At 36.2% G+C, this 23,106-nt stretch overlaps 1 protein-coding gene across 5 annotated transcripts in view; it reads right to left on the bottom strand.

The window, feature by feature from the left end:
* Positions 1 to 21,309, bottom strand: part of slitrk5 (SLIT and NTRK like family member 5) — a 78,193-nt gene extending 56,884 nt beyond the window's left edge. For all 5 annotated transcript variants that reach the window (XR_016168949.1, XR_016168948.1, XM_089132547.1 and 2 more), the window contains exon 1: positions 21,251 to 21,309. The gene's annotated coding sequence lies outside the window, so the exon portion shown is untranslated. The remainder of the gene's footprint in view (positions 1 to 21,250) is intronic.
* Positions 21,310 to 23,106: the final 1,797 nt, after the last annotated feature.

Genomic DNA, 23,106 nt, shown 5'->3' with positions numbered 1-23,106 from the left:
AAATAAATTGCAATGATTACATGCAATACCTGGTAAACCTCAAGATCTACAAGCAGACACAAGATTTGTTCTTGCATTCAAATAACACAAATTGTGTTTCCTCACAAATTGTGTTTCATTGTTTTGAGACCCATTTGTAATGAATCCATGTATCTACTGTGTCAATTCCCGCGCTCTCTAATTCTACGATCTCATTCGCAGTTCGTAACTATTTTACGTTTTTGGTAAATTTGGTAACTCTTTTGAATTAGAATAGTTGTCCATGAGTTTTTTTTTTTTAAAAACGTTTATATTTGTACTGTTCACACATTGAACCAATTTACACGAAACGCCACCTCGTAATATATATATATATATATATATATATATATATATTTTTTTTTTTCTCACAAATTGTGTTTCATTGGTTTCAGACCCATTTGTAATGAATCCATCTATTGTGTCAATTCTCTCATTCTCGAATTCTAGAAACTGCTGTGGAAACGCTCAGGTTTGGCCGTGACTTCAAAGATCCAGCTGTCAATAACAATGCACCTGTTCTAGCCACAGGACATCAGGGTCCAGGAAGAGCGCCAACTCGGTTTGATCTGTTTAAGTCATTTGTGCCGCGGTGCTAAATTGATTGATTTATGCGTTTAGCGCGAGGCTACATTTCCTTGCCAAGCAGGATGTTTTTAGATGTTGCAACTTTTGGGTTCGTAAACAAATTACGCCAAAGAAGATCACAGAAAGTCCATTGAGAAATCGCACCAACGTGGCCCTGGGGGTGGAAGGCATCTTTGAACCTCCAGATATTCATGTTAGGATTTTATATCTAGAGCTCTATGATCTTTTCTGACATATAACCTTTCATTCAGGCGTGGGTCCTCCACAATGGCTTAAGCCATAAATATCTCTGACAAATATCTGCCAATCTTAAGTCTTACCCTCAAGCACTGAAAATCTGTATCATGAAAACTTTTTAATACGATCTCATTCGCAGTTTGTAACCATTTTACGTTTTGGGCAAATTTGGGGCTAATTCTTTTGAATTAGTATAATCTCATTTGTACGTTTACATGTGATCTGTTTTCACCCCAGTGACGGGTATGTTAAGGGGTTGTTGATTATTTAATTTTTTTAATTAAAAAAAAGGTTTGGACTTTTCCTTAATCTTTTTGAAATAAACAATTTCACATGTAAATGTACGGAAAACCTTCTCCCCAATTCAAAGGACAATCGTTTGAAATTAAAATTGCAAGAACATTAAACCATTTATGCCTGAAAGAGCACATCTATTTTTCAGAGTAAAAATTTATATTTCATGTTTTTGAAAGAAGTCTTCCGATGCTTAATATTTGTTTGGTGAAAACCAGGATATATTTTTGTGTAAATGTATAGTGTAAATTTACCATGTGCCAGGTTTCCATTTTTTTTTTTTTTTTAATCGAAAATGCCATTGAAAATGTACTTCACTACAAACAGGTGGATGAAGAAATTAGTCTTCAGATACACTGTAAATAATATGGTGTACAATGCATTTTACACAAAGACACAGCATTTTAAGCATGCAGTGTTGGGGAGAACGTATTACAAGTAACTTGGGTTACACAATCTAAAAAACAAACAAGCAAGCAAGCAAGTCCAGTAAGTAATGCAAACATATTGCATTACTCTCAAAAAAATAACTAAGTAACCCATTTTTTAGGGAGTAATGCAATATTGCAATGCATTATTTTACCTAACACCGATTAAAAAAAAAATAGTGTACAATGCATTTTACACAAATACGCAGCATTGTAATCATGCAATGTTGGGAAGAACGCATTACAAGTAACTTGGGTTACACAATCTAAAAAACAAACGAGCAAGCAAGCAAGTCCAGTAAGAAAAAGTAATGCAAACATATTGCATTACTCTCAAAAAGTAACTAAGTAACCCATTTTTTAGGGAGTAATGCAATATTGTAATGCAAATTTTTTTACCCAACACTGATTTAAAAAAAAAAAAAAGTTTACAAATTACCTCTAAAAGAAATTACATTTAAACACTGTAAAATATATATATATATATATATATATATATATTACAGTGTTTAAATGTAATTATATATATATATATATATATATATTAGGGCTGTGCAAAAGTTAATTGCGATTAATCGCATCCAAAATAAAAGTCTGTGTGTACATAATATATTTGTGTGTGCTGTATATAAATATTTTGTATATATAAATACCTATGCATGCATGTATATATTTCAGAATTTGCGCTAAAATTCTGTATATATATATAAATACATAATCTATATTATATAAATATAAATATTTTATATATGAATAACACATTTTCTTAAATATATACATGCATGTGTGTGTATTTATATATACAAAATAATTATATACAGCACACACAAATATATAATGTAAACACAGACTTTTATTTTGGATGCGATTAATCACAATTAATTTTTGCACAGCCCTAATATATATATATATATATATATATATATATATATATATGTATATGTATATGTATATATATATATATATATATATATATATATATATATATATATATATATATATATATTGATGGTTTAACTTAAAAAAGTAAGTAACCTGGTTGCCTTAAAATTTTAAGTTCATTGAACTGGAAAAAGTGAGTTAATACAATGAAGGAGATTAATTTAACCATCAGAAACTCAAAATAATAAGTTATCTCAACTAAATAAATTATTATAAAGTTGATTTGACAAAAGAAAATATGTTGTGATAACAAATCTTGAAAATATTTTTACAGTGAAGAAAATTATCTATTATGAAATTTAAAGTTCACTAACTTGGCCCTCCAACGCATTCTCATCCCAAGGCATCATATACGGACACTTTTGCGAATGCATATACATCTAACGCACATGGCACCCTTTAGCGTCAATATAACACGCTTCGGTTATGGGTAGGATTTGGTCTGAGGTAGGGTTACGGTTACACCACTAGGAGGCGCCTTCTGGCCCATATATATCTGCGTCTCATATTGACGCTAAAGGGATAAGAACGGGCTGGGCCCTCACAGTTTCTAAGTAAAATAAATAAATAAAGTGGTATTTTTCCAGCACTATAAAACACTGTTGTAATCCCAAATGGCATAAAGCAAAAACAGTAAGGTTTGGGTAGATGTGTCAGTGTACATGGCCATTTTAAGATAAAGTACAAAAAACGTCCTGTGGCTGTGAGAGAGGGAGGAAAATGGTCTTGTGAAAGGAAATGTGTGTTTTTCGGAGCACAGGTAACCCTGACTAACACTAGTAGACCTCAGAACAAAGACTTCTTTTGCAGAAGACGTCTGCTGTTTGTATGATCCACTAGAAACATGCCTGATTCACAACATTTGACCTGCGCCAGTACTCTCTTTAGCCACGCTCCATATGCTGTTTTAGCAAGCAGCCAACAAGCACAGTGAGGATATACCCAAGACAGCACTTGATTAGATTTGCTGTCGACAGGGGCATACATCTTCCACTGCGACTGCTTGTGCGAGGACCACTCTTCTAAGGGCATGAGGAAATTGAATCGGTTGAGGAGTACATATCATCCCGTGTAGTTATTGACAGTAGAACGTGCTCTGAAATGGAGGCACGGCGAGGCTCAAGAGAGACGTAATGAATATGTGCTTTGAAGAATGCTGGAGAAGAGGAAAGATGGCAGAACCAGATATGACTAAAAGCACATTTAACTGCTACGAGTGCCTGTTTTGATGAAAAGTAAAGCTCTTTGAGCAAACCATTAGAGACGGAGGCTTTGGTACAATATTTATAAGCACTTTATATAAGGGGGCTGGTCAACATACAGTATATGTCGACAATAAAGTGTGAAATCATTTAATTCTTATATTATGCATTTTTGTTGTACCCACCAATGCAATGCATGCTCATAAATGTTAATGCAGTCAACAGAATAAATGATGTAATCCTCAAGAATGTGTGCTCACATGTGAAAATAAGTAATGTATCTTGATCTGTGAGGAGTGATATGGAAAATATGTTTGATTTTATACAGTCTAAATAGCCACAAGGCTTCTTTTAAGACGTTTTTCTACTCGCTGTTCAGATCAGCATACATTAAAATAAAGAAATATTATATCCGCCTGTTTTAAGACCAGATTGTTTGATTGATATCATGTACACAACTTAAAATGATCCTGATTTCATTTGCTCTCTAAGCCTAAGATTAATCCCATTGAACTAGATTCAAAACGACGAAAAACTGACATCGAATGGGCTTAAATCATAACACAACCTTTAAATGGACATGTGTGGGATGGAGCGGGAAAAAAAATGTAATCCGGGGTGCACACAGAGCAATAAAAGGCCATTTTATCAACAATTTACAGAAGAACCGTTCATTGCACTGCTGTGGATCAGCAGCATTTAACATCTGCCCGATACAGTAGGATACTAGTGGAATCTCAAAATTAAAAATAAAAGAGACAAAAAAAAAAAAATAATGCCAATGCACAACAGATTTTCAGTACACAATCTCAATTAAATATTTTGCAAAAGCCAAAAAAAAGTATCTAGAGAATGGCTAAATAGTTGCAGACAGCTGAAAAATAAGACATTTATATACAGTATTAAACAACGCACATTCATAACCTGACTACTTGTCAACAGATGAATTACAAGGAGCCATAAAAACAAACAAGCAATTAAACCAAGCAAACGAGAGTGAGCGTCTTCAATGTTTGCACGAAACTGATGGGAATTTCTGTGAAATTCTGAAAATGTAAGAAAGTGAATGAAGGGAGACTGGACTCTCTTCTGTTATTCTCCATTCATTCCTAGTCTTCAATTTCAGTTAATGAAAGAACCTTTGGACCAGCTTAGTTCCTGGAGGGCCACTAGTGTCCTGCAGTGTTTAGATTAAACACACCTCACACAGTTAATCAATGGATGTGTCTCAATCAAGCTCCCTAGTTCAGTAGTCAAGGTACTGATAAGGAAGTTGGTCATGTTAAGGGCTGTCTCAATCGCAAAGTCCGCCCATGGAGAAAATCGTTCGCATCTCTAAAAAGTCAATGCACTGAAAACCTTAACTTGTCCTTAAGGGAAGTTCTGAAGCACGAAACAAATCATGCAAGCCTACTCACCGCACATTTGTGTGGTAGATGGCATACGGTATAGATGTGCATGTGGCATGCGGTAGATGTAAAAAGAACAAGAGGCAAGAACGCACATCACTGGACATTATAGTCGACATAATCTTGCTAACATGTATAATTTAATTAAGGCTGAAATTTTATATGTAACATGCAAGGCATTATAAAGCACATTAAATGACATTTAAAAAATAATGGCAGAAAGATAGCAGTCATAAATACCAGTTGTGATGGTACAAGTGAGGACTTTTCCATATCGCTGAAAAGTAGAGCCATCAGTGTTCCAATGTGTTGTGAGCTAGGGTACTTAATAGGGGCGTAACGGTACACATAAATCACGGTTCGGTACATACCTCGGTTTCAAAGTCACGGTTCGGTACGTTTTCGATACAGCAGAAAGAAAGAAATGCCATGGTTAAATAAAAAAAATAATAATAATAATATATATATATATATATATATATATATATATATATATATATTTTAAATATATAAATATATAGTTTTCCTACATCTTGAAACTTTCAGGTTTATAAATGGGAGTCATCTTTGAAAGATGAACAAATAATGTTTTGGTCAACACATTAAAAATAACATTTAAATACATATTTATTTATATAATATTTGAGTTTTGAAGTGCTGGAAAAACATGTGTAAAGTACTTGAAAGCATTTCACTGTTCCACCCAAACTGGTTCCAGTCTGTGGACGTAAAGTATTACTAGTTCATTCACGGCAAAATGTTTCTCCTGGTTTCCACGTCAGCGGTGATTGATCTAATAGAGATCTACGGTTAATAATGGAGAAATGTGAATGCTTCTCAAGATCTCACGACGATGTTATTACTTCAGTGGCGAATTCAAATGTTTTTTGTTTTTTTTTACTAGATCTCTTGCTGGTTGCTGGTCCGAACTGATAAACGATCCGTGAAGCACAAAATGAGTAGCGCAGTTTCGTTCCGCTTTCATTACGCTTGCGATTTGATGTTGCGCAACGTTCTGGTCACCGCGCCAGCGCGAATTTTGTCAGCAGGAAAAATGCTCCAAGGAATTGTTCGGTTTATATGCGTACCGAAACGGAAGCCTCGAACCGAAACGGTTCAATACGAATACATGTACCGTTACACCCCTAGTCCTTACCAGGGCCTGGATTCGTGACTCATAACCTAGGGATCTGATTGAGACGCGACGGTCTTCAAGATTACTAAAAACAGGTGTTTTGGAGATGGTTGGAGCTAAACTCGGCAGGACATTGTCCCTCCAGGAGCGGAGTTTGACATATGTGCTTTAGACTGGCCACCAGCTACTTTCTTGAAGTGTTCTTTTCTACTTTCAATCCCTTGGGGTTCATCTTAAATAGACAAAAAGCCAAGGCACCCTCTAACCACCATCATATCAGTAAGGTCACTAAAAAACATTATCTGGAGACGTTCTACCCTTCTCACTGTACAAATATTTGAATAATTTCCCTATTATGAATTTATTAATTGTTTTGTCTCACATTATTTAGCACTCAAAAGGTTTCTGTGAGCCTCCTTGACAGGAGAGGTTTGTAAAAATATGCCTGGAAATGCGAGAGGGAATTTGACATCTAAGGGAATATGTAGCTGTGCCTCTTATGATAGACTTCACGATTCATCAAAGAGATGTTTATTTGACAGAAAGGATAAGAATTGACAAAAATAGGTTCCACTCCATTACACCCTACAAGCAGAGGTGATCCTCACACTTTCCAAAGTCAACTGATCTCTGTATTCATCGGTTTTGAAAGTTAAACGCAGTTTATTATAGTGGGTAGTGTGTTACTTTGTAAATCAGATGAGAATAGATAGCATTTTCAGAGCTACAAGGTTTTAGTAGTAACATTTTAAAAGTGTTGTTTTGTTGTTTTCCCTATATACTACAAAGTTAAATAATGCAATTTTACAGATTAACAGACATGGTTGAATGCTAACATGTGACGCTTTGAAACTGGGATCAAGCAAGTTTTGTGGACAGTAATTGAAATGGGGAAATTGATTCAACTGACAAGTTTTACGAGTGGGTATGCATTACACTTCCTCCTGGGTGAGCGCTTCTTGAAAGGTCAGTGAACCCTGAAATGGAATTTCTCCACAACACAACTTAACAGGTCCGTTCAACAAGCCAATGGCATTTATTTATTTATTTATTTATTTATTTCTCATCCCTTTATATCCATTTCAGCACGTTTTACTGATAAAATAAAATCTTCTAGGTTTGGGGAAAATTACAGAGATTCCTAAAAGCAAACATCACTTCGTTGTAAACCCCCAAACCCTATTAAATCTAGTTGATTTATTTTACCTCAACAATCATCTTGCTTGTTGAGAAGAGGTGTGCTATAGCCTTTACGAGCGATCAGTCCTAAGAGGCTCCAGAGTCGTTTTGCTTGGGCCAATAAGAAACCAGAGAGCGATCCATAGCAATACTTTTGCAACCAGCTACAACTAGGATGGTAATTGTCTTCAGAACATGTAAAAATCTCAGTTTCGCTACTGTTATTATTTGTAGTGTGGTTTTGTAAGAACTTAGGTGGAAGACATATTAGGTGGGCAGGTAGTTCAGTAGGTAGTTATGTAGTTTGATAGCTAGGCAAGTAGTTCAATAATCCGATAGTTCCAACGCTATACCGCGACCAATTCGTACGAGTTAGTAAAAGGTGGCTAATTCCAGACTGATCTCATGAAATGGCGTATGTATGACACGCCAATTCGTATTTCCATTTTTGGCGTGCTATCAACACGCATAATCACTTTTCAGCATGTTTATGAACGCCGTTGACTTAACGTTACATTACTGTATATAAATGTGACCTACCCCAACCCCATCCCTAAACCTACCCGTCACTGTGGTAAAACAATTTATGAGTCTTCCCCTACCATCCTAGGAAAAAAAAAATGTTCATTACATTTTGCTTCATTTCGTTCAGACATTTAACGGCACATACACGCCGTAGCTATATGCATACACGCGGATAGCTCAAAATGCGTATAGAAAACATGCCACTTGACTTGAAAGTGGTGTGTATGTTTACGCAAAAGTCATGATGTCATGTTGCTAATTCGTACGAATTCATAATGATCTCACTCGTACGATCTCACATTTGTACGATTTGACTAAACCCCCGTGATGGGTAGGTTTAGGGGCGGAGTCAGGGGTAGGTCATTCATACCAGTTCATAAGAATTGGGCAACTCGTAAAATCAATGCAGTCTCACCCCAAAAAGTCATATAACTGACGTTTTGGGACGTCTTTTGACCATACGTCAATATTCGCCTTTTTAGGGCCCCCTTAAACGTCGGTAGATGAGGTTATGCGATCCTAACTCTACCCCAGACCTAAACCTAACCCTAAACCTAACCCGTCACCTAACTGACGTTAAAGGCAAAGCGTCAGTTGTATGACGGCCCGGGATCGCCATCTACCGGCGTTTAAGGGGGCCCTAAAAAGGCGAATATTGACGTATGGTCAAAAGACGTCCCAAAACGTCAGTTATATGACTTTTTGGGATGAGAATGTGTTGGTAAAATATGTAATTTAGCAAAAATTGTACGAGTGAGGTCATATGAATTCGAAATTAGCCATATCGTAAAATTTGTACGAATTGCCATGCTATCGGTTTGGTAGTAGCATGTAGTTCAATATGTAGGTTAAGTATTTTGGTAAGTAGTTTGGCAGGTAGGAAGGTGTAGATCGCAAATAATTGCTTTACTTCCATCCGAAAATAATGGAGACAGAATGTTATCAGTCTCAGCAAACCTTTTAATTTATACTGCAATATCTATTACGGACTGCAATTGACAATTAAAACCATCTGGGAATTAAAGAAAGGGGTCACAGAACCCCCAAGGATTGAGATTAAAATAAACGCTTTCAATTCCACTTAAAAATTAAAGGGTTAGTTCAGCCAAAAATTAAAAGTCTGTCAGTAATTACTCACCCTCATGTTGTTCCAACCCCGTAAGACTTTCGTTCATCTTAAGAACACAAATTAAGATATTTTTGATGAAATCTGAGAGCTGTCTCACTCGGTAATTGCTAAAAACTTAATAAAGATGTTGTTGAAATAGTCCAGTGGCTCAAACTCGAGTTTATCAAGCGACGGAAATACAAAAATAACGACTTTAGTCAACTATTCATTCCCTTTGACGGGAGATGCAGTTGCTGATGCAATTTCCAAGCAGCCTATGAAGGAGTGAGACAGCTCTCAGATTTCCTCAAAAACACCATAATTTGTGTTTCGAAGATGAACGAAAGTCTTACGGGGTTTGGCAAAGCCCTTTAATCTTGAGAACCCCTTTAATCGTGAAAACTACTCATCTGTCGGTATAAAGAAAGCGGAGTGCTGTGCCAGGCAAGACAAAGTTACAGCACAACAAACACATACTTAAAATGCTGCAACATGTTTTAAGCCTTCAGTAGGCTATTAGAATGTAATGAAGTGGGAATTGTAAACTGCGGTTTAATAATTGATGCTATTCTAACCGTGAAAGATCAATGAATGTTTGTGCCATCCCGAGGCCAACAATGCCCCGATGCTATAAAAACCTTGAGAAAACACTTGATATAGGACACGGTAAAGTGTGGCGAAGTTACCTGTTACCTTGGGCAGTGCTAGAATCTCAGGAATATGCTAGAAGCGAGATATGACGAAACCTGCAATTGTTTCATGAAGTTGCAGACTGTAGTGAAACTTAAGTTTTATGCAGACAAAACTTAGAATATTATAGAGATAGTTGACACAAAAACAAAAGTGCTGTCATTATTTACTTGCGTCGGTTCACACCTTGCATGGACCGCAAAAGGTTTGTTTTTTTAAGAGTAGCACAACTTTTTTTTTCTTACATATAATAAAATGAGAATGGGGCTGTCAAATTTTAAAATGACAAAAAGCACCATAAAAGCAGCATAAAATAAGTCCATATGATTTGTGTACCATATTCCAAGTGTTTTGAAGCCATACGATAGCTTTGTGTGAGAAAATAATTTCATTTCAGTTTTTTTCCCCCCTCCCACAATGTACTTTCTATCCAACATCCGAGTGTGGAGTGATTTGTACTTGAAATACATGGGAATGTAATTCCTCAAACTGAACTTTTATGAACTTTTTGAAGGTATGTTAGCTCTGACATTCATAAACCCTTTTCTATGCAAATTTGGAGAAGGTAGGCAAACACTTTGTGCAGATCACAGTAATTGTTCCTCTTCAGTCTTTGCACAGCGAGGCAGCCATAAATCTGGCGCTTGATGTACAGTTAACGTCTCCTTTATCTATGAATCTTGGATTAATCACTGAATGACAATTAGGAATTGTGTGCACAGTAGGAAATCTACCTCTCTGACTGAGTGCAGAATATTCATTATGCGTAAGAATGGCTTCAGTTCCCAGTTGCTTTCTCTTGGGGTCTTGCTATCAATTTATTCGTATATATCCATGGTCATGGGGTTTAAATGAAAAAAAAAACATTATATATATATATATATATATATATATATATATACAGTATATATATATATACCATACTAATACTGTGTTTGATTCCCTTTCGCCTGCAGAGCAGTGTTGTGCTTTTCAGCACAACAATGTGCTGAAACAAATCATTAGAAATGTTGGCCCATATTGATAGGATTGTATCTAGCAGTTGATGGATTTGTGGGATGCACATCCAGGGCACGAAGCTCCCATTCCACCACATCCCAATTGGTTTGAGATCTGGTGACTGTGGCGGCCATTTTAGTACAGTAAACTCATGGTCATGTTCAAGAAACCAATTTGAAATGATTGGAGCTTTGTGACATGGTGCATTATCCTGCTGGAAGTAGAATCAGAGGATGGGGACATGGTGGCCATAAAGGGATGGACATTGTCAGAAACATTGCTCAGGTAGGCCGTGGCATTTAAAACGATGCCCAATTGGCACTAATGGTGCTTTTCCACTACACAGTACCAGAATGACTCGACTCGCCTTTGTTTGGTTTTCCACTGTTTAAAAGTCACCTCCAGCGAGGTTTTGAGCGAGCTAAGGCGCGCTGAGTTGGTACTAAAATGTGACATGAAAACAATGCCGACTGTTGATTGGTCAGAGATAATAGTCACCATTCACTGCGTCATTATTGCTCGCGCCAGACGGAGTTTCCAGAATAACCCACCATTTTTAAATAGTTTGGCCAGAGATAGTTTCTAAACTTACTACTATTATTATTATTATGGCAACTCAGAAGAATACGCCGTGGTCAAACGAGGAGGTGCAGACTTTCCTTTGTTTGGTTGCCGAAGAGAGGATCCAGCAAGAGCTTGATAGGGCAACGAGGAAAGAAAGGCGTCGCTATGACGACCGGGTACTATTTGTGGCGGTACTGTCTGCAATGGAAAAGCGAGCTAACTCGAGCCGAGTCAAGTTGGTACTTGCAATGGAAAAGCACCATAAGGGGCCTAAAGTGTCGCAAGAAACAACCCCCACACCATTACACCACCACCACTAGCCTGCACAGTGGTAACAAGGCATGATGGATCCATGTTCTCATTCTGTTTACGCCAAATCATCTGAATGTCTCAACAGAAATCGAGACTCATCAGACCAGGCAACATTTTTCCAGTCTTCAACTGTCAAATTTTGGTGAGCTCTTGCAAAATTTAGCTTCTTTTTCCTATTTGTAGTGGAGATGAGTGGTACCCGGTGGGGTCTTCTGCTGTTGTAGCCCATCCGCCTCAAGGTTGTGTGTGTTATGGCTTCACAAATGCTTTGCTGCATACCTCGGTTGTAACGAGTGGTTATTTCAGTCAAAGTTGCTCTTCTATCAGCTTGAATCAGTCGGCCCATTCTCCTCCGATCTCTAGCCTCAACGAGGTATTTTCGCCCATAGGACTGCTGCATACATACACATATATATATATACACACACACACAGTATATATTAGAATTATAGCAATTCTCCTAAATTATTATCGTAGAGAAAGCAAGCAAATTTATCACTAAGCAGCCATGATTGAGCTGCCTAACTTCAACTTTCAATTATCACAATTGTATTTTTATGTCTTTCTCTGAGCCTTTATTTATCGGTCAATGTTTCCGTTTTCTGTGCATATGTCATTCTGTAGCACTCTATAAACAAAATTATTAACCGTTGCAAATCTGATTGGCTGCTGACCTCTAGCAAAGTAAAAAGTGATAACTTCTCTTTTGCACTCACTCTTTCCCTTATGCAATGTTATTACCGGTTTCATGTCAGCTCAGTTTCCATAGCAACTCATCTCAGCACAGAGCTAATGGTGGAAAACTTCAGTGCCTAAAGTGTTTCATCCAAGTGACAGTGAGTCAACTAAAGTTCAGTCACCCAAACCAGATAGATGTATTTCCAGCACACCATGACCTCCCCCTGCATATGAACATCAAGTCACAAATGCTCAGTCAAACATTATCAAACCCCATGAAGAAGTGGCCAAGAGTGCCTTTTTTTGGTATTGGGGTTCATGTAAGAAAGAAAACAGAGAAAATGGTGGAAATGATGGAAAATGGACCAAACCTGCATATTGCGTTTTTATTTCTGTAGCTCAAGTTTATTATTTTTCCATCACTAAATAATAGGTCACACTAACTGTAGTAAAGGAACTAGCGAGGCATATTTAAAGGGACAGTTCTACCAAAAATGAAAATTAAGTAATGATTTACTCACTCCCACTTCATTCCAAACCTGTGAGTCTTTCGTTTATCTTCAGAACATAAATGAAGATTTTTTTTAAATGAAGAGCTTTCTGTCGCTACATTGACAGCTACACATACAACTTTGACGCTTCAAAAAGTTCATAAAGAGATCGTAAAACGAATCCATCTGAATCAAAATGATCAAAACGATCTCTTTATGAAATTATTGAAGCGACAAAGTGTCAGTTGCGGAGGGACAGAAAGCTCTCAGATTTCATCAAAAAAGATCTTTGTGATCCGAAGATGAACGAAAAATCTTACAGGTTTGGCATCGACATTAGACATTTTTTGGTGAAAATTCCTTTAAAGATACCGACTTACAGAAAGCTTTTCAATATTTCTCACTTTATATGTAAACATTCAGAAATCAATTGTAGCAATTGTGAACCTGATCAATTGATTCATTGATCTGACCAAAAAGAACAATCAACTATACAAACATCATTACATCTGCCACAAACTCACCAAAGAGAGCGCAAGATTTTCAATGAATAACGACTTAAAATTTGCTCGTTAATGCCAAAAACTGATAGAGAAACATGTTACAAGTGGATTAAGGCATCACAACATTCTGCAGTATGGAAAATTATTAGCTAAATAGAGTTAGAAGAGTCATTATTATTATAACAATTAACTGTAAAGATGAAAATGGAGCCTCTACAAGGTGACATTTATGAGGGTGATTTTGTACGCTCACAAAACTTTTTTATTCCCCCAGAAATCTTTGCATTCACTTACAAAAGGATTAAAATATAGTTTTTCCTCCCACCTCTTATTTCCATCATCAGTTCATTAGTGAAAACTCTTCCAGAACAAATCAAAAAGAAAAAAAAAGAAAAAAAAACAACAACATTGAAATGTCATGTTTCCTCCCATCTACACTTTCCTCTGGCTCCATTTAAAATGACTTTTAATCACTTTAGAGTGTAGAATTGGTTTTAAAAAGACACGCATTTGTATTTAAAAGTGCATAGAACTCATAGCATTAGCAAAAGCAGTTATTAATGAGTGTAGCTAGAAAATTGAGGTCAAGAGGAAACTGATTAACACCCTTGCTTTGAGTTTCATTGGTAATGAAGAGTTGATAAAGCGGTGGCCTTTGCTTTATAAGACTCATAATAAAATGCAAACATTTTTTAGGGTTAATCTACCATAATATATAACAAAGAAGACTCAAAAAAGTAAGAGTTCTCGCTTCAGTGTGCAATTACGCCGATGTTTCTTTAACAAGAAAAGGCAATTTGGTATAAAGCCCAAGCATCAATATCATGGCAAATGATACCCAACATTGAGGCTTTAAAATGGAAAATTACTAAAGAGAAAGGAAATCACTTTCCCCCGGAAGACGAATGCTTTGCACTCGGCCAATCGTTTGTAATTTTAAACCTCCTTTTCAAAGATTATAGCTCCTGGACTTTATGTGGAAAAAAAAGAAGTAGAAGAGCACTTTACACTGCGGGTTTGAGGTGCAAACGTACACGTGACGTCTTGAAATCATGTTAGTGTGATACAGAATAACCCTGTACTTGAACTAATAGAGCACTTCATCTAGTTTAGAAGAGAACAACCCATTTAATGTTTGTGTTAATGAACACTGATGATATAAAAACCTCTGTCCTTAGTTAGAATAATGGCGAAAAGGACAATCTTCACTTGCTTTTACCAAGTGCCAAAAAAACTGGGTCAACTCCTGCACTGTTCAGAAAGAAAACTCTGATGCTAAATTATGTATTGCACACACGTACACCAGGTTATTAGTCCACTTCCTCATGGAAACTCTTCAGCTAAAAAGGGGCATTTGCTCTGAGCACCCCTCAAACTGAATGCGTTGTGTCCTACTGGTTAGACATAATGCTAGAGAAAACGTTCTTGTGGGTTTCAAAAAAAAAAAAAAAAAAAAAAGTCCCCGGACACCTTCGTACGGGATAACTTCAGGCTGCTGCGTGAGTCTATTTAAATCACAGAAATTGATTGAAGGGGCACCTCACTCTATGGATTGGGTTTCTTATTTCAACATTTGTCCTTGGAGCAACGTGATGACTTTTAAAGCCTTTAAGGGTAACAGGCGGCTCAGTGGGAACGTGTGAATGTGAAAACGGTAACTCGGTTATCTTCAGAAAGGACATACTGTACAGGACAAAGTGTTTTAAGGCTTAGCGTTTGCAAACCATGAAGCAGTCGATAACAATGAGCACTCAAATCACATAAGCAATACTGTATCTCACAAGGTTATTGGATTTGGAGAGTTTCGGTTTCACTCAAGACTTTCAGTGTTTATTTCATCTTTCAACTTTATTTCTGCAACCTGCAGTTGGTGAATACAGCATTTATCAATTTAAGGTCAGAGACCATAACTGGTTGCAAACAAATGTTCTTTCTTTTGTGCATGAAAAAAAGTGTTTTTTTTATATATATATATATATATAAAAATGTTAACACTTTAGTTTGATGGTCCCTTTTGAACATTTTGTTGAGTGTAAGTAACTTTGCTACTACTATCCTCAGAGTGTTCTCAACTCTTTCTTGTGATGCTCCTCCAACAGACACTCTACAGTCTATGTAACATTAGCTACAACTCCCAGTCTATTAAAGGGGTGGTTTACTGCTTTTTTTGTTTGCATGATTGTGTTTATAGGGTGCAATATAACATTTATTTGTGTTTTTTTTTCTTTTTTAAAAAAGTCTTATTTTTCAGAAATTTCATCTTTATTGTAAGCCCTCCTCTGTCATTTGAACGACCGGTTGACTTCCTGAGTCTATGAAACCACTCCCCCAGAAACAGGCAGCAGGCTCAGATTGGTTAGTTTGGGCCGGTGTGTTGTGATTGGCTAATCTGTAGTGCACGTTGTCTGGAAACTTCACGCCCACTACCTTTACGGGCGAACCTTATGGTGTCGAACTGTATCGGTATGAGCCAGAATCAGACCCAGAAAGCTGCGATGAAGAGAGGCAAGCAGAACCTCACCACACACGGCTCTTACAAAACGTTTCTGAATGGTAATTTGCCTATATTTTTTTTACTTTATACATGTGTGCTTTACACTATAGCATCGAACCGACTGGCTATATAGACAAACAGCGTTGGCATTGGTTTACGTTCTTGATCAAATGGAAAAATAACGTCATAAAGTATATATACAAGAAAAATACATTTACAAAATTAGTACTTATACAAATTCAGGTCCAAAATGTTTGTACGCGTTTGTCGTAGACACAAAATAGCATTTGATAAAACTAAAACATTACGTCTGTAATTATACATGCAAATACATTTAAAATGATGAAGTCTTAGCGTACTTACAGGTTGTGGCCCAACAACTGCTGCCTCTGGTTTTAAAGTTGGAATTGCTTCATGTTTTAGTAACAGTTTCTTGTTGAATCCGGTGTTGAATTCATGGAGATTCTGGAAGCTGTCTTCCATAAATGCGCAGCACAAGCTAAATTGCGATCGTCATTTTCAGGAACATAATCAAACATAAATTGTATCCATTATTGACGAACTACAACGTCCGTGGGAAGCCCGAACACAGACCACTGGGTGAACATAACACACTCGACGTGCTGCAGAAATATGCACTTTTTTGCATATTCCGGAGTGAGGGTTGATGTAAATGTATGGGTTACGTATAAAACCCGTTGTAGTCTCAATCGAGTCGTTTTTGTAGGCAAACTTCCTGATTTTTAAAAGACGATATCGCTGCTTACACTGAACTTTCAACGCTGCAACTTTGCAGATACTGTTCATGCACCAACAGCAACATTACACACCATTTAAAATGAAAAAAGTAAAATCGCAATCAACCACCTCTTTAATACTCTAGTGAGAGTTAGTAGAGATGCAGGTGCAACATTACTTATAGTCAGCTGAATGTGTTAAAGGGACCATCCATAAAAAAAAAATGATTACTATAAAATGAGTGAGAAGACAATCACAGTAACGACATCCGTTGCCATGTCTGCAACACTTCCCCATTTCAAGAAATAAAGACTAGCATGTATGCGTGTAGTCATACATGTCTTATCAACATTCTTAAATGTTTGCTAAAATCAAAAAGAAATCACAGAATGAACCTAAACGCTTTAATTTTCACCAACAAATACACTTTTAAGTAATTAAATCAGTTAGACGTGTTCAGGCAGAAACGCATTCATTAACAGGTACAGAGTGCATAATCCATCATTATGCATGCTGATGCAAAGAAACACTCGTAATTTAGCACAATAGATTTACTCTAAAACAAATTAAACCAAGGATTGTCTAAAAAGAAAATAGATTCAAACCGTTCTAATTTCCTCCCAAAGACCTTCCAATGATTTGCTGGAGTACTTTCAGGGCCAACATTTAAACGCTGTAAATCCTTTCACCTTTATCACCTCATTTCCAATTCACTCTTCTTTTCAAATGCCATAATAATCGCCCTTATTGCCCTCCACCCCAAATTTGCGATAAATCAGCGAGCCTCACGTCTTTCGCAAATGTCCCACACTAACAAGTGTGGAGGAAACATACCAAAGCTCTTTGCTCAACCATCATTGGTCATGTTGCTTCCTTACAAATACAGACAAACAATGAACAAAAGACAACATCATACACGCAAAATAGACTAGAAACAAAACTCCTCCCAAAGGTATTGCCAGTGCATTATAAAATTATTCTGGGTACCAAAGAGCGTTGCATAGGACTGGCTCATAGATAATAACACAAAAGAGCTCGTTTCAAAGATTAATAGAAACATTATGCATGGCAGGAATGAGAGCTTTCCGTTTTCCGCTTGCTCATAGAATTGTGTAATCTAGCCTCATTGTCTGGCTGTAAGTTGTGATCATGATTAGGCTTATACGAGCTAACTTACTCCTTTTTCTTACTCTAAAGTTATATTAAGTGCTATGAAAACCTGCATAAGACTGATGATGGTAGCGATTTCTTGACTGCTTTTTAATAGCCATCCAACAGGGGAGATCAGTTGGTTATAAACACCCCGTTGGGGAAACGCTGAGGGAAACTCGACGAAAATGAGTATTTTAAGCAAAAAAGGGGAAAAAAATGCTTTTCTTTCTTTTTTAAAAACAAAGATAATTCATAAGATACCCTCATGGGTATTAAGCATTTTAATTTGTAGGTTAACATCTGGAAGGTAGGCCACCTTGACTTAAATTTGTGTAAAGGTAAGTAGGCTAACATTAATTATACTTGTGTACCTGGAAATGCATGTATACAAGAAGAGCGAATATGTATTGTACTGAAGGAACTGCAACTACATCAGTTTTGCTTTGGGAAACACTCCACAAAGATAAACCAGAGAATTTTGCTTTTGAGTTTAAATGTGAGACCTTCACATTTACAACATCCCAAGACGCCCTCTACATACAATTAAGCGATTAGCAAAGGTTCCAATTACAATCCAATTACCAATGCCAGAGTATAAGAAACAAGACTGATGAGATGAGATTGATCAGATTGATTAGTCTCGGTCATCCCTGGTGAACCACAATTGACTGACATGAAGAAATAGTTTATTTTCCAGCCTCAGACATGCACATGCACATCTCAGGACATAGGCACTAAAAGATCTGATCAGACTTCCGGAAGGCAGATAAATAATATAAATGCGATGTGATCTGGGAAAACCCGTCGGATGTCGCACTGGTACGTTTTCAGTAAGGTCTAAATATAGATTGAATGTCAGTTTTTTTTAATTAACCCTCTGGGGTTGTTTGTTTCAGTGTCACACTCGGGGTGTTCGGGTCCAAATGGACCCAAAGGGTGGGATTCATATTTAAAAAAAAAAAAAAGAAAAAAAAAATCATGATTTTTTTTTTTTTTACTTGTTTTTTATAATATTTTTTCTTTTCTTTTTTGGTGTTTTGAGAAAATAATAATAATTAAAAAAATTATAATTAGTATTAATGCAATAATTATGTCAAAATTTCCCCCATTGAACATAATACTAAAAATTATTTATTTATTTTATTATTTATTTTTTTAAAGCTGTATTTCATTTTAGAGTCAAGCCTATGCCTCATAAAAGCAATTTTTGAAATGAGATGGATGCCATCTGGTGGACAAACTGAGATTTTTAATCAGATTTTTTTTTTTTTTTGGTGAGTTCATGTATAAAAGTTTGTTTGTTTGTTTGTGTGTGTGTCTGGATGTGTCTGTTTTGCACTCTTGTTGTTTAATAGATTCACCCCTTCACTGTTGTGTGCTTTTTTTCAAGATCGTGGCTGATTTGTACAATAAAAATGTTGATCACAAAAAAAAAAAAAAAAAAAAAAGATCGTGGCTGATTTGTAGATTGTACGCACAAAAAACTCAGTATTTTCACATTTTTGCCAATTTCCCATTCATTTTCCATGCGGGTCCATTTGGACCCGAACACCCCAAGTGTGACTATTATTTTTACAACCATTTAGACTACTCACATCCTGTCCCCAATTTTTTGGGGTGTTCAAATATCAAATACCAACAAAGTCACCAAATTTCGGACCATTCCGAGGAAGTTGTGATTTAAAAAATATAAATATTTAAATTCTTCGGGTCCATTTGGGCCGAACAACCCCAGAGGGTTAAATTATTATTCTATAACATCTTGTTTATCATCTCTGAATATATCTTGGGAAAATTCACTAGTTTAGTGCAGAAAAATAGCGATTTATAATGTCCAGCTGAAAAGAGTTTTGTGTTTCTCTTTACGAACACGCACAGCGGCAGAACCAAGACCCATGGCCACCAAAGCGATTTATAATTTGCCTCACATTCACCCATTCATACACTCATTCACACACCGACGGCAGTGTCAGCTCGTCGGGAGCAGCTGGGGTTAGGTGTCTTGCTCATGGACAACTCGACACTTGGTCAGGTGGAACCAGGGATTGAACCACCAACCTTTCGGTTCGCAGACAACCTGGAACCACTGGGCCGGCAGCTGTCACTACAAAGACAGTTCACCTATCAAAATAAACCACATAACAGAATAAAGTCCAGTCCTGTGTAAACTACAACAGCACGCAAGTTTGTTTATTTATTTATTTTTAACCAGCGTTATCGTGTGGTGTGATGCGGAGCACAAGAGAACAACCGAGTTTGAATTCTGCTCGCTTAAAAGATCGTGTTCGCTTCTCAATCGTCCAATTTCAGAACGGTTTTCACAGGATGAATATTGAGTTCGTAAGCTTTTGAATGATACCTAATCCATGATGATTACTAAAATATGTGATATGGAAAAAAGGCAATAAATAAAGAGCGCCAGTCGTCCCGCTGGCAGGACGTGACGTTAATTAAACCTGTTTTTTTCTGAAAATCACACTACAGATAACCATAACTTTTGTTACAGACAAACGATAAAAGCAATAAAAACAGATTTGGAAAGGGCTTGAACCCAGCTTTAACATGGTCTCAAAACCTGTAATATGTCAAATTTCACCATGTGGTGGATTTTCTCAGATCGCATCACATATGCAATGATGGCTTCTGAGAAAGTGCTAAACACTTATGTTTGTGAGATTCATGCCACTGAATATTTGATAGGTATTTTAGTTGTATTACTCGGCAAGAAGATATTCACAAAGAATGTTTTTGTTTTTGAAAAACAAAAATAAAAAATGTACTCCAATATATTACATGCATGGGCATATTTCAGATCAGAAAAACATGATAAATTAATGTGACTGCCGTTTGTGCTCTCTCATTGAACGCATACGTGTCGCTCGATGTCTAAATAGTGACACACAGGGCTCTTTGCCGAGCAGTATTTCACATCTTAAAGATGAGAATCTGAAATTGGTTTGATCAAAGTGGACACAGTATTTTAGAACCAGCGAGATTAGATATCAAGCTAGACGCAGCTATGAAGGTTTTGCTGTATATTTTGAACAAACTTGTGTCTGCCAGGGGTTGATTTCCACTGATTTCCATCATGCCATCATAACATGACTTGAGTGTTTTTTCTCAGGCGTGATTTAGAGAATTACTATCATTACAATTCAAATATGGTGTACCTGATCTCAACAAAGGCCTATCAAATCAGTATACATCACATATAAGGTCTACACTTAAAGGGTTGACTTAGACAGCAGTTGAGTGAATCATGGTATTATATCGGACAAAAACTAAACAGAAATAATTAACCAGCTTTCATGAGAAATTAATTTAGTAGTGCCTCATAAAGCATGGTAAACATCTACCACAAAATCTCATTCATCAATTAATCTAAACTAAAGCATATACGGAAACAGTTCATGTATTGCGTACCTCAAACCTACATACACATATTGATATTGCTTCTAGACATGTCAACAACACACACAAATGGAAAGAAAATCAGTCCTTGAGGCACAACACTAATCCAAGTTCCTCTATTAAAAATAAAAACAAACAGAGGCATGTGCCTACCTTGAAACCACTAGCCGAACCGCTAACACATGCTACGAGGACCCCAGGTATCCACCAACTTTGCCTGTATTACATGATACTGCATTACAGACATGTTCCATTTAAACTTGGTTGATATTAATTGATATAAACACAGTGTTTAATATTATACTGTTGCACAGAGGATGTTAAAGTGATTGAAATAGCTCATTTCAACAGTGTCAGATTGTCAATAGACAAGCATGTCAGCAACACATCTGGTTCAGGTAACAACAGCTTTTCACGCTGTGATGCAAAGGAAGACATTACAAATGATATGATTTGTCCTTATGACAAGTGTTGGAGAATGTTAATTTTAAAAGCAATATTATTTTTTTTAAGTTACTTTTGCATTAGGAATTGCTTTTAACAACTGCTGCACAACAGTGGGAACTGCTTTGACAATTATAAGCTCGCATTCTTTTTTATAGTCTTGGTAAGAAGCTGAATCGAAAATGGATTGCATAAAGTCACATAATCTGACATGATAATAATACTCATTAAAAGCATCCCTCCAATCATCATAATTAAATCGGAATATAATTAGCATACCGAAACATCTCAAGCAAACGAGAACCTAAAATGTTAAGGAGTTTAACCTCTGGTTCTTTAATTCGTGTTAGTGTCATTATAAACAACAGTTCTGTGCAAATAACTGTAATGCACTGACATTTAGCTCTTGAGTATTTTCAGCTTCATATGCTTTTATTATGGGCAATTGCAAAGTTTATTTTTATCCAGCTGCATCATTATACTGGAATAAGCAGTTTTTAAAAGGCCTATTCAACTTGTTTACTGTCAGAGATGAGATTAGAGAATAATCTACAAGAGATTTCCCACAAAACAGGTCAGATCAACAACCAACTGGTTCGGACCGATTATGAATCATCTGTTATTGTTTCACAGATTTGGAAAAAAAGGCTGACTTAAAAACATATTTACAGTGATAATGATTTACCGGTAAAATGTCAGATGCTCAATTCAACTCTTGAGACGTCCAATTAGATGGAAGATATAGCTGAGAACTATTCAATTATGTGTGTGTGCCTCACCTTCCTGAAAATGCATTATGACATATATATATATATCTGTCATATGGTAATCCAGAAAGGCATCGGGGCAGTGCTGTATGGAGGGCACATTCCTTGAGATAAACTACTGCAGATAAATAGAAAAGAGTTTTTTATTTGTGTATGAGACTATTTCTTCCGTTCTAGTTTGGATTTGGTAAGATTTTTTTGCTTTAAGTTTTGGGAAAATATGATCTTATGCTCTTATGATCTATTTTTACCGTATTCCTTTAACTGACCTCTCAACCAAACAACCACATTTTGAGTCACTATATTTTATTGAAAGGTGTACCTAACTTAACTCAAACTGATTTGGCCATCTCTATCATCTAGTTGACGTATATTATGCAAAAATAAATAAATAAATAAATAAATAAATAAATAAAAATATCCAATAGATTTCAGAGTGTCAATCAACAGCACTTGTCACAACACTTCTTCTAACACTTCTTCTTTTTTTTTTTACATATTACACAGTAAGAGCCTTAACTTTAAAAAAATGATGTTACTTGGTTCTATGAAAAAAAACCTTATAATTATATAATTAAATTATAATTATTATAATTTTTCAAAAATATGCTCAACCAAATGTTTGATTTGGCACATAACGGTTAACTGGTTGTAATTCAAAACTTGGTTGTAATTCAAGTATGCTTTGGAATAAAGAAAACACTCAGCAGATTATTGCTGAAGTAAAAGCACTTAAAAAATAAAAGTATGAGAAGGTCATGGAAGTCATTCTCTTTTATATAAAATACATATTTTACA

This window comes from Pimephales promelas, chromosome 6, assembly GCF_988280905.1.
Source record: "Pimephales promelas chromosome 6, fPimPro1.hap1.1, whole genome shotgun sequence".
In the NCBI taxonomy this organism is placed as follows: Eukaryota; Metazoa; Chordata; class Actinopteri; order Cypriniformes; family Leuciscidae; genus Pimephales; species Pimephales promelas.
This window is presented reverse-complemented; position numbering and strand designations above follow the sequence as displayed.